Source organism: Tupaia chinensis, unplaced genomic scaffold (assembly GCF_000334495.1).
Source record: "Tupaia chinensis unplaced genomic scaffold, TupChi_1.0 Scaffold000094_1, whole genome shotgun sequence".
In the NCBI taxonomy this organism is placed as follows: domain Eukaryota; kingdom Metazoa; phylum Chordata; class Mammalia; order Scandentia; family Tupaiidae; genus Tupaia; species Tupaia belangeri.
This window is the reverse complement of record NW_006159556.1, coordinates 1,760,312-1,772,643: the sequence shown is the minus strand read 5'-3', so window position 1 is coordinate 1,772,643 and position 12,332 is coordinate 1,760,312. Positions and strand designations below refer to the sequence as shown.

The following is a 12,332-nucleotide window of genomic DNA, read 5'->3' as shown; positions in this document are numbered from 1 at the left end:
CTACACGATGCTAATTGTTTTATTTTCCTTCTAGATCCACTAAATCAGTGGTTCTCAGTGGGCTCAGGTGGGGCCTGAGAACTCACATTTCCAAATCACTCTCCAGATACTGTTGGTCCAAGAACCACACATGGTGAAGTTCACACCTGGTGAAGTTCACACCTCCGCCTTCACTCACCTGCCAGGGAGATGTGCAGGTGCAGGTGTCAAATAACGCAAGTGACAGTAAGTTACAATTGTACTACTTTAATTTCTGTTTCCTTTAGCACCTGAAGCTGTTTTGTGAAAAACACTTTCTTATATTACTTCTGTAAATATGTAAGTTGTAGACACACACACAAACACACACACACACACACACACACACATATACTGTCATTCCACTGCCTAAATGAAAGTAAAGAAGCTGTCAGCAATGATAAGTATTTATTGACATTCTGTGACGGCCCAGGCTGTGACCGAAGTGCTTTAAATTAATTAACCTCATTTAATCCTCTGAATTGTGGAGGGTATTAATAAGGATACTCACTTTGCAGATAAGAAAACAGCATCCCCAAGGCCGCAGATTGGCGCGGTGGACCCACGCGGGGCTGATCTAGAGCCGTGTTCTCTTGTGCTTGCTTTTGTCCTGCCTGAGGCGATGGAGCAGACAACGTCTTCACAGAGGGATCGGACAGACCCGAGAGCTGCTGTTCCTCCTTTTCTCGCACTGATGTATCCTGCTTTGAAATACCAGGTCCTTTTAGCAGTATCACGGTGTAGCAGCATGTTGTTAATCCAATAAAAAGCGTTTGGGGCAGCTGTGCATATTTATGTATGTAAATGGCACTGGCGCCTGTGTGTTTCATGTTTACGGTCCACAATTTATTCCCTAGACAATAACCAAGGCCTGTATAAATCCCTGTTTATGGACCCTGTGACATAGGTCCCAACTGGTGGGTAGCAATGCTTCAGGAACCTGTGACATGCTCTAAATTTCAGCTGGAAGGCCGTCCTCTGACAAGCCAGGACAGCTCTGTGGCTGAAATTAGCCACAAAATGGAGGTCATTTGGTTAGTAGGTGGCACAGAGATTAAGGCAGCTGGATTCCACATGGCCAACTTCACAGATTGAGTCCTGGACCTGGCAGCTTGAAAATATGCCAGGCATGTGAGCATGCATGTCTCCAATCCTGAGAAAAACACAGAAAATTCGTAACAAGGACTCAGGTACACAGAATGCTCCTGTCCTCCAGGATAGCTAAAGTCAAAAGAGGCAAAATATCACATACTGCAAAAATCTTTTACTCTGCTGGTAGGTGTATGGACTGATATAACTATTTTGAAAAACTAGCAATATCTACGAAATCTGACTTAATAGATAGTAATAGGAAAGGGGATTGTGGCATGGCCCCCTCCACCCCAGTCAAGCACAAATGCAAAATTTAAAAATCAAATCAAATCAAAATTTGTAGTCCATAGTCTAGACGAAATATGCTTTTTATTTATGGACTTAAGTGAAACCAAATACTGGAGTTCAGTATTGAACCTTAAAATGCTTGTGTGTGTGTGCATGTGTGTGCGTGTGCGTGTGCGTGTGCATGTGTGTGTATCTGGGACAATGATGGCAGCTTTCAGAAACTATGGGACAGCTGAGGATGCCAAATAGCCCAGCCAGAGAGCAAGCTGGACGGGAGGCAATGGAAAGGAGGGGTTGAATGTCAACAAGCCTGAATCTCGGCCATAAATCATGCATTTCTGAGTTAATTTTTGCTCTTGGGTATCTGGGACAATGATGGCAGCTTTAGTTGTGAAAAAGAAGGCAGGAAGAAATGGGTTCTGAGAAAAGCTGTTTTTCTTTTTTTCTACACATTACATTAGGGACTTGCTAAGATAAACACGTGCTTCCACTTACTTGCCTTTCAGACTCACAGATCACTGTTGATGAGTGTAGAATGTCTGGCACAGCTGCTGAGAGGTAGGGGATGTCATTTCCTGACTGACAGCCAATTCCTGGTTATCTCGGTGCTCCTGCTCTTAGCTTCACACGCTGGGTGCAACCATATGTCCAAGTGGAGAGGTGATAGGGACCAACCTGAGGTCAAGTTGATAAGGTTGAAGTTGACTGGCTAAAAACAACATATTCCAACTAAGTTTACTTTCCTTCTTCTGTCGTCCTGCATGCACAAGGGGGGGGGGGTCTTTGAAAAGTTCATGGAAACTGAGAATTATGTAAAAACTATGCATGGATTTCAGAGAAGGTTTATGCCAGAGTAAACTGTGCTTCAGTTCTGTTTTACCATGAACTCGTTGATGTTGCCTCAAATATTATTAATATATTACCCTTAACACCAGCAAAACTTTAGATAAACGTTTCCAATACAGTTCAAGACTAAGCATATTTAAAACTCTATTTGAAAAAAAATGAGATTCACAACATAATTATGAATTATAGAGAATTTTTGTTTATCTTTCACTTAGTTTCCCCTAATGTTAACATCTTATATAACCATGGTAATTTATTCTTTTAAATAACTGACATTTAAAAATATTTTTAAAAGATAACAAAAGTATTAAATTTGCCTAATTTTTACAAATATATCTATGTGCATGGCTCACATTTGTACAGGTCATAATCATGATGTCTTTCAAATATATGGGTTGTAACATTTTGTGGATTATGAGATAGAACATAATGTTAATCTCTAGATGATTTTAAATCTCTAGGGACATTGTAATTGGTCATATTCTCTTTGAGATAGTTCATATTCAGTGGAACAATTTATTCTGTGAGTAAATTACAAATGAAAAGTAGGTCAGCAAATAAAATTCAAACTTAAGCGTCTTCTTTTAGAACTTTCTATTTGATTTCCAATATTCACTGTGAAAACAAATTAAATAATTCACAGATCTGTTAAAAAGCTGTCAAATCAGTCAGAAATGTGTTTTTACAAGCTAAGAAATAAACATTTCATTATACACTGGCCATTGCATGACCTGTAGCAATTTTTAAAAATATATTGTTAGAAATGTATTATTTATGCTGTGAAAATAATACATACATTTCAACCATTCCAGTTACCATAACAACATGATAAAGCATTTTCCTTGATTGCAATTCCAATTAAATGCATTTGGATTTGATTGCCACAACCAAAAGTAAGAAGAAAAAGAGATGAAGAGAAACAAAGGGTGAAAAAGAGGAAGAATATTAATCTAGCAATTCTACTTACACTCAAGGTCAAGGATTACATTTGTGTCTACCTTACTTTTTGTATTGGATATGTAGACTTCAGAAATACTTAATAGATTTTGAGTGTTGAGAAATAGTCTATTCAGGTAACGTAGAGAAAGGTATGTTTTCTAGCCTCTCTTGGAACAAGGTGTTATATGAGATTAAGTTTCCGCAGATTAAGTGTTAGCAGGAGTGCTACACGGCAGCTTCTAGAACTCTCCTTAAATGACAGCTGTAGCATGCATTTTTGCCTCTCTTTTCCTCCATCAATTTCTCCATTCTACTTCCTGAAACACAGTTATAATAGGCAGAACTCTAATTGCTATTGAGGAGTCTGACGACAGGGGAAATTTACCAGAGATGGCAGAGCAGTGGGTTAGAAACTGCTGGGGTCTTTGAGAACTTTCTAGAACAGAGATTTTACTCTGGCACTTAACTGTGCTTTTCAGAACTTTCTGTTAGGTTTTCAGAAAAATCATGATGCATTTTTCCATAGAAAAACAGAAAAAAATATGTCATGACTTTTCCAACAACCCAAAAGAAGAAATTGTTTCTTTTTTATTTAAACCATTGTTATTATTATTTTTTTTGGAGAGGTTTTCGTTATAGGGTGCGTGCGCTTGCCAGACAGAGAGAGACATAGAGACAGAAAGTGAAAAATCACCCCCCCCAGGGGGGATGGTCACGCCACAATCCCTTCTCATCCATTCTCCTCTTGGGATCTTGGCCATGCACGCACATGCGCCCGGCGTGAGTTTTAAGCCACCGGGTTCGGGACATGAACCGCGGTCGACTACGTGGGAGTCCAGTGACATAGCCATTACGCTAACTGCTGGTTCCCTAAACCATTGTTATTTTGCATTTTCCCACTGTTTGCAGTGTAATTCTAATATATCTTGTCTCTATAAAAAGTAAAAATATGAAACATGGGGCTTAATGTCTATATTTTCCAGAATCTTCTATTATTAATTTATTGTACTTACATTTTTGTTACCTGCAAATTTTTTAATTTTAATTTTATTTATTCATTCATTTATTATCATTTTTAAATTTGATTAGAGAGAGACAGAGAAAGCGATACGGGGAAAGTGAGAAAGCAAGCTACAGGCCTGGACTTGAACCATGGTCAACCATGTGAGAGTATCCAGCCCCTTAACCACTGTGCCACCTGCTGGCTCTCACCTGTAAATTTTTGAGTTTGCTACTCCTGGTGCTGTCATAATTTGGGGTAAGGTGAGTCCAACCCCAACAAAATGCCAACTGCTATGTCAGTCCTTAACTGCACCCTTACCTGGCCCCTATCACAGTGCGCGGTCTTAGACATACCTTAGTTTTGTCTTAGTTTGTTTTTCTTGTTGTTTTTGAGAACATCATGACATCCAAAAATAATTAACATAAAAGTCCTAGAGTTTAACAAAACCCCAGTAATGGGTATTGATTACTTAAGGTTTTTGTTTTTTGAACTTGGGAAAATAAAGACAGTTAATTTTTACTCATGTCAGTAAATTAGCAGGAAAAAAATGTACACTGTTCATTGTATTCTCAAAGTAATTGACAATCCGTTAATATACATTCAGTAGAAAGTAGACATAATGAACATATAAACTAAAGTGGGTCTCTTCTGAGCAATATAGGAAGAACTATTCTGTAATGGAAAAAGTATGCTAAATGATGTTAAAACAGTTTAGTTAATAGTCAGCATTTAAGAATTTGAAAGGAATGAGATAAAGTGGACAAGGATACATTTTTAATACTTTGCTAAGTGATAAGAATAAATATGTGTGATACACTGTTCTCAAATGATAAAGAAAACACTGGGCAGGGGCCAGCAGGTGGTATGGTTAAGGTGCTGGACTCACGTATAGGTAACCACTGTTTGAGTCCCCAGACATGGGTTGAAAGTCATACTGGGAGCATGTGCATGTGTGCCCAAAGTCCCAGGAGGAGAATGGAGGAGAAGGGATTTGGTGTGGCCATCCCCCATGGGAGTGATTTCTCACTTTCCCTTTCTGCCTGTCTCCAGTGAGTACACATGCCCTATAGCAAAAAACAAAAGCAAAGAAAAAGACAGGAAAATATGTTTTCTTTAACAAAATATATGTAAAAAAGAGAAATGGGGTAATGACAGGTTAGTCATACTTTAGACTAAATTTCTACAATGTTGTTCTAAGGAAAAACACATGTTACAATTTAATGCTGTATCAGTAAGAATGCTGAAAGTAAGCTACAACAGAACATAACCAGATAAACAATCCACGTTAGCAATTCTGCCTACAGCCCTCCCCGGTCGCTCCAGAATAGACCAGAATAGGGGAATCGTCAGATGAAGTTAATGGCTCTAAACACTCCTGCCAAAGAACTCGTGTCCTTGGGGGATTCTACAAATGAATCTGATGAACCTGTTCTTCCTACACCAGCCTGGTACAGCTTCCGTCTGTAGAACAAAACTTCTGTGGGTTTTTTGTTCATTTGTTTGTTTGTTTTTCATTTTTCTTCATCCTCCTTAGCATTCCCCCGGTATGTTCTAACCTAGACTATAGTTTTTGAAGGAAAGAAAAGGACAAGTTGACAATTTTATTTTATTTTACCTTTTAAAATGGCTACTTGGTTCTGGTGTGGTATGACTCAGTCTCTTCCCTCACAGACCATCTCAGTCTCTACTAATGCTCACAGGAAAACACCCCAGGTTAAGAACATTCCATTGCTACTGGTGTAAATCAACTGCATTATGAGCTCAATTTCATTTGTTTAGATGGTAATGCTTCTGAAATGTGACCGACCAATCAGCTTTTCAAATCCTGTCTGATGTTAATGCTGGGGGGAAAAAAGTACTTTATTCAAAATACTGGAAAAAGTAGTACTTTATTCAAGATACTTCTGTCTTGAAGAAAAGTGTGTAAAACTAATTTCTGAATTAAATATACTTGTGTTTCTAAGGCTAAACCATTTTGAATTTTTCAAACAATGAAAAAAGGAATAAAACAGAAAAAAACAGATTAAGTGAATCTGGAATTTGATAGTGCCATCTGTTGTTTAGAAACAAAATTGCATCTGCCTTGAATGTATACTATCTTCTCTGCTAATTTCATCCCGGGACCAGCAGTTAGCATAATGGCTATATTGCTGGACTCCCACGTAGTTGACCGCGGTTCGAGTCCTGGACCTGGTGGCTTAAAACTCACGCTGGGTTCATGTGCGTGCGTGCCCAAGATTCCCAGAGAAGAAAGGAGGAAAAGGGATTGTGGCATGGCCATCCCCCCTGGGGAGTGATTTCTCGCTTTCTGTCTCTCTATCTCTCTCTGTCTGTAGAGCACACGTGCCCTATAGCAAAATCCTCTCCCCGCCCCCCAAAAAATAAACACTGTTGAATTCTCTATTTAATTTTCTCTCTTATAATCAGCACCTTTACTATACATATAAATTATTTATTGCCTTATTTCTGCCACTTTCTTTCCCATAGTTTGTCAAAAAAAATTATTGTTATAATGGAACTGTTAACACACTACCAGATAAAAGGAAATTCAGGATAGTCCTGAACAATTTATACTTGTGTCATTAAATAAGGATCCTTAGTCTGGGCTATATTTCAAATCACTTTTGTTCAGAGTTAGTTTAACATTTTATAGTAGGTCATTTCAATCTAGTTTGAGACAGTTATTAAATTTGTCAGTGGAATTATAAAACTACTTTTTAGAATTATATTATTTTCTAGAGTTAGTCTAAAGTGTTCTTAAATAGCAAAAAAAAAGATTCACAATTTTTCAACAATAAATACGTTAATATCCTTGACATTATCGATAGCTTGAAAAAGGAAAGATTTTATGAAGATTGTTCTTTCCACATGTTGAAGTCTATAAGAATTCATTAGTAATAAACATTGATGTTAGAGTACTGTAAGTATCTGGCAAATCAGCATATAGATATAAATGTTTAAACTAGTATTCAGTCTTACATCTCTCAAGCAGATATAAACCTCAAAGAGAATTAAATAAGCAGTCTTCTAGTTCTGTCGAAGATGGAATAATAAGAATGAGATTTATCCTTATGCTTTAAACAACCGAAAAGCCAGGAAAACAAATCATGAAATAATGACTTTTCAACATTGGACACTAGGCAACAGCGATTCCTGACACACAGGAAACAATCGAGGTGATCCCTATGGTTACCCCAGTTACTTCATGGAAAAAAATCCAAACCATGGCACAAGGAGGCAAATGGAAGAAGAGTGGACTCTGCTTGAGGAAAGGAGATAGAACCGGAAATCTGGGGAAGCCAAAGAGCTAGGACCTCTAGGGCAGAGCATGGAGAGACGCACACAGAGTATTCTCTAGACATCGGCAGAGGACTATCCTCAAGGGGATCATTGAGTGTGGAGGAGTACATACATATGAGGAGGAAATTGGGTCAGAGAAAATCACACAAAAGATGGAGGGAACAAACTCCAGTGTCACATAGGCTAGAAATAGTGTTGAAATAGGTCACCTAGAGGTCTAGCAGGACAGCAGCCATTTTGAAGTTAAGAAAGGCCTCTGGAGACCAACAAATGGCATAATGGTTACGTTGCTGGACTCCCATGTAGTTGATCACAGGTGAGTCCTGGATCCGGTGGCTTGAAAGCTCATGCTGGGCATGTGTGCATGCATGCCCAAGATCCCAAGAGGAGAGTAGAAAAGAGGGATTGCAGCATGGCAGTCCTCCCTAGGAGGTGATTTCTTGGCTTTCTGTGTCTCTGTCTCTCAGTCTCTGTCTTTCCAGTGAGCACATAAGCACTGTAGCAAAAATCTGTCGAATTAAAAAAGAGGAAGAAGAAGAAAAAGAAATAAAAAAAGAAAACAATTTGCCCAAGTGCTAAGTCATGGTGAAGTTTGAGGAATGGTCCAGTAAGAAACCAGGAATAGGTATTTGAAGAAAAATAGGAATCATGATCATTGCTCGAAGGAAAACAATTGACTTCCACTGATTGTAATAGAGGAGAAGGGAGCATGGCCATTCCCTCTTGGGTGGAGTGGGGATAGGGATTTCACACCTTCTGTCTCTTTGTCAAGCATATATGCCCTATAGCAAAAATTTCTCTCTTAAAGAAAAAAAAAATCTAGCCCTAAACAAGAAAACATACTGTTGAAATTTACCAGGCATGCGAAGATAAATACAATCCATAGTGAGGAGGAAAATTAAGCAATTAGAAGTGACCCTGAAGTATTAGATTTACTAGACAAAAAATTATAAACATTTTTAACTGTATTCTCCATGACCAATAAGCTAAAGGTAATAGTAAACATAATAAGTGCAAACAAAGAAGGTTTTTTAAAAGACCCAAATTTAGCAAGATCTAAGATAAAAAATACACTGGGTGAAATTACTGTCAGACAGTATGTTACAAGAAAACAAAACAAAGCAAGATTAGTCAACTTGAGGACATGGTAACAGGAATTACCCATAATAAAACACAGAGTGAAAAACCATTGAAAAAATTAACAAAGCATGAGTAAACTGTGGGAGAACTTAAAGCAGCCTAATAAATATGTAATTGAAATCTTCCAAGGTGGGGAAAGAAAATGGAATTCAAGAAATAATAGGATTTTTTTTCAAATGTGATGAAACTTTAAAGGAAAAGAGCCAAGAACTTCAAGTGCAAGAAACATAAAATTCACACAGTACACACATCATCATACACCATTTGAAAGTGGCAATGAGAAAAAAACAAAAAACAAAAAGATTCTTATAAGCAGCTAAGAAATAAAAAAGCTATATTTTTACCTTGGGAGAAAAATAAGGATGTCAGAAGAATCTTTCTTTCTTTCTTTCTTCTTTCTTGGTCATGAACACTGCAAGCCACACAAGCAATGCAAGCCACTGACTTCAGAGTGACATCTTTATAGCCCTGAAAAAAAAAAAAAAAAAAAAGATTCACTAGGAATTCTTCACCCAGCCAAAATAACTTTAAAAAATGATAGTGAAATAAAAGTTGGTCAGACACATGAAAATTGCAAGAATTCATTATCAGAAGACTCACAGTACAAAAAATGTTAAAAGTAACTTTTTCAAACTGAAGGAAAATATTAGATTATAAAAGAGATCTATACAAAGAATGTGGCTCACCAGAAATCATAATTACATGTGCCTTTCTGTCTTATTATTTAAATATCTTTAAAACATAATCATTCAAATTAAACATAATGATAATATGTTGCATGGCTTACAATGTATACAGAAGAAAAGTGTCTAAACGATAGTACAAATTCTGGAAGAGTTAAAAAGAAAGTATGAGGTGACTGACTTCAAACAGTTTGTGGAAAGCTGTAATTCAAGCACAATTTAATTTTGGTGCAAAAAATTTCATTTTGATGCAAAAAACTTGAAATCCACACATAGTATTCTCATCATATATACTTTCCACAAACTTTTTGAAGACCCACCTCTGATATACTTCTGTAAGGTTCTTATACTATACAAGAAGTAAGAAAATATCACTTGAAGGTAGATGCTATAAAAATCTACAGAAGCTAAAATGAGATTATAGTTATCTCTAATCAACCAACAAGAGAATCAATTGCAAGAATTATCATAAAATACAATCTATTAATTCAAAAGAAGATGAGAAATGAGGAAAAAAGGTAAAAGCAAAGAACAGATAGGACAAATGACAAATAACAAAATAAGTTTAAATCCAACTATGTAATATAAAGGTCTAAGTACTGCAATTAAAAGGTAGGCATTGTCAGGTTAGATAAAAAGAACAAAACCCAACTACATGATGTCAATAACAAATTCAATTTAAATATAAAAACAAATATGTCACAAGTAAATATAATGGGTAAAATATTCTATTAATATTTTATTGTAATCTAATATTTGTAATATCTGATATTTATCAAGAGAAAAGAAATAGAGTGGCTATATTAGTATCAGACAATACAGATTTCAGATAGAAAAATATTACCAATGATGGTCACTTCATAATGATTAAGTGTTCAATTAATTAATAGGACATAATAATCTTAAATGTATCAGTTTTCCATCGCTGCATAACAAAGTACTGCATACTCAATGGCTTACTAAAACCCACCCATATATTAGCTCATGTTATGCAGGTCACAAGTCTGGGCACAGAATACTCTACTTTCATGAGGTTAGGATACAGGGGTCCATCCTGGAGCTCTGGGTCCTCTTCTAAGCCCACATGGTTGTGACAGTTTGATTCCTTGTGGTCCTAGGATTGCTAACCCATTTCTTTGCTGGTTGTCAGTTGCAGCCCACTATCATCTCCTAGAAGTCACTTATATTCCTGCCTTGTGGTTGCCTTCATTTTCAAATCCAGGAACAGGGAATTTCCCTCACACAAAAGTCCTCTCTTTGAATCTCTTTCACCAGGACCTTTGTTTCTTTTAAGGGCTCACCTAATTAGGTTAGGTCCACTGAGGATAATGTCCAAAGATACACAGGTCATCTGCATCAGGGTGCATGATTTGGGGGGCCATCTTAAAATTCTGTCTATAACTTGTATCTAATAACAGAGCTTTAAAATAAATGAAGTCAACTCTAAAAAAAACTGCAAAGAGCAATGGACCAGTTCATAATTTTATTACAGATTAAAATACCCTTCTCTCAATAATTTGTAAAAAAGTAGACAGAAATTCAGTATGAATATAAAAACTTAAATAACGTTACCAATCTACTTAACCTAATTGGTATTTTTAGAACACTTCTCCTGGCATCAGCAGAAAGCACACTATTTTCAGGTACATAATGAACATCTAACAAGTCTGTGATGGTTGGTTTTGGTGTCAACTTGACTGGACTAAGGAATACCCAGAAACTTGAGAAAGCTTTACTCTTTCTGAGTGCCCATGAGAGCGTTTCCAAAAGAGATTAACGTGCAAGTCTCTTAGTGGGCTAAAAGTGGACGATAACCCTCAATGTGGGAAGGCATGATCCAATCAACAAGGGTCCCAGAGGGGACAAATACATAAGGGTGAGTCTCTTTTGAGAGAGCAGGATGGCCTTCTGTTTCCTCAAACGTTAGAATTCAAGGCTCATTTACCTTTGAACACCAGGGTTTATACCAGCAGCCCCTGGATTCTTGGGCTTTCAACTCAGACTGGGTCACCTCATTGGTTCCCTGCCTCTGATGCCTTTGGACTTGGACTAATCTACAATTCTAGAATCTCAGGATCTCCAGTTTGCGGATGGCTTGTATTTGGATTTTTCAGCCACCATGTTCACAGATGATGTGAACAGGTAAAATGAATGTCATTTTCAAATGATGTGAACAGGTAAAATGAATGCCATTTTAAGAACAATCAATGTATTTCTTTTCAATTCACTTCCAAACAAACCAGTTTTTAATTGTGTTCACATATTTAGTCAGTCCTTCTTTTAAAGATAATAGAAAAAGAAAAATAATGCAATGAACTCCCATATTTCCAAATATATATGAAAGTATCAAGATTTTGACGAGATTGTATTTTTTGTTTTTCTTTTACTGAAGTATTTTAAAAGAATTTCTTATCATCATAATCATCATACCCCTATATTTCAGTATGCATCTCTAAAAAATAGTCATATGATTAGGTAAGTACAAAATCATTATCACATGTAACTAAAGCAAATTATTTCTGCTTATCTACCACTCAGTCCATAACCAAATTTCTCTTATTTTCTCAAAATACCTTTTGCAATTGCTTTGTTTGAATCAATGTAGAAACTTATTAACATTTCTTGAAGAGTAATGATGATTTCACTGTCCATGTATTTATATCTTGAGTGTTATCTTATTTTAAAACTATTTTAACCTTTCTTGAATACTAAATTTGGGAGTGAATTGAGCAGCTAATTATAATTAAAAGCATTCTCAAACCAACATTATATGTGACATTAAACAAAGATACTCAATCCAAACAATGCATTTGTATTAATCTTGTTATTACTGATACAACTAGTTCATTATCTATCATTGAAATCATTATGTCTGCTATTTGATATTCTTTATAACATAGAGAACTTACCTTACCTATGTACAGTTTAGATGCATTTAAATTTTAAGTAAAATAGTGAGAGAAAAGAAAATAACAAAAGAAGCTCCAGTGAGGCTGATGGAACATAGAAAATGAAAATGGTCT

General features: G+C 36.4%; 1 long non-coding RNA gene across 1 annotated transcript in view; it reads left to right on the top strand.

Moving 5' to 3' along the window:
* Positions 1-792, top strand: part of LOC102480065 (uncharacterized) — a 10,769-nt gene extending 9,977 nt beyond the window's left edge. The window contains exons 2-3 of the long non-coding RNA XR_333782.2: positions 107-225; positions 537-792. This is a non-coding gene — a long non-coding RNA (uncharacterized LOC102480065). The remainder of the gene's footprint in view (positions 1-106; positions 226-536) is intronic.
* The last annotated feature ends 11,540 nt before the right edge of the window (positions 793-12,332 follow it).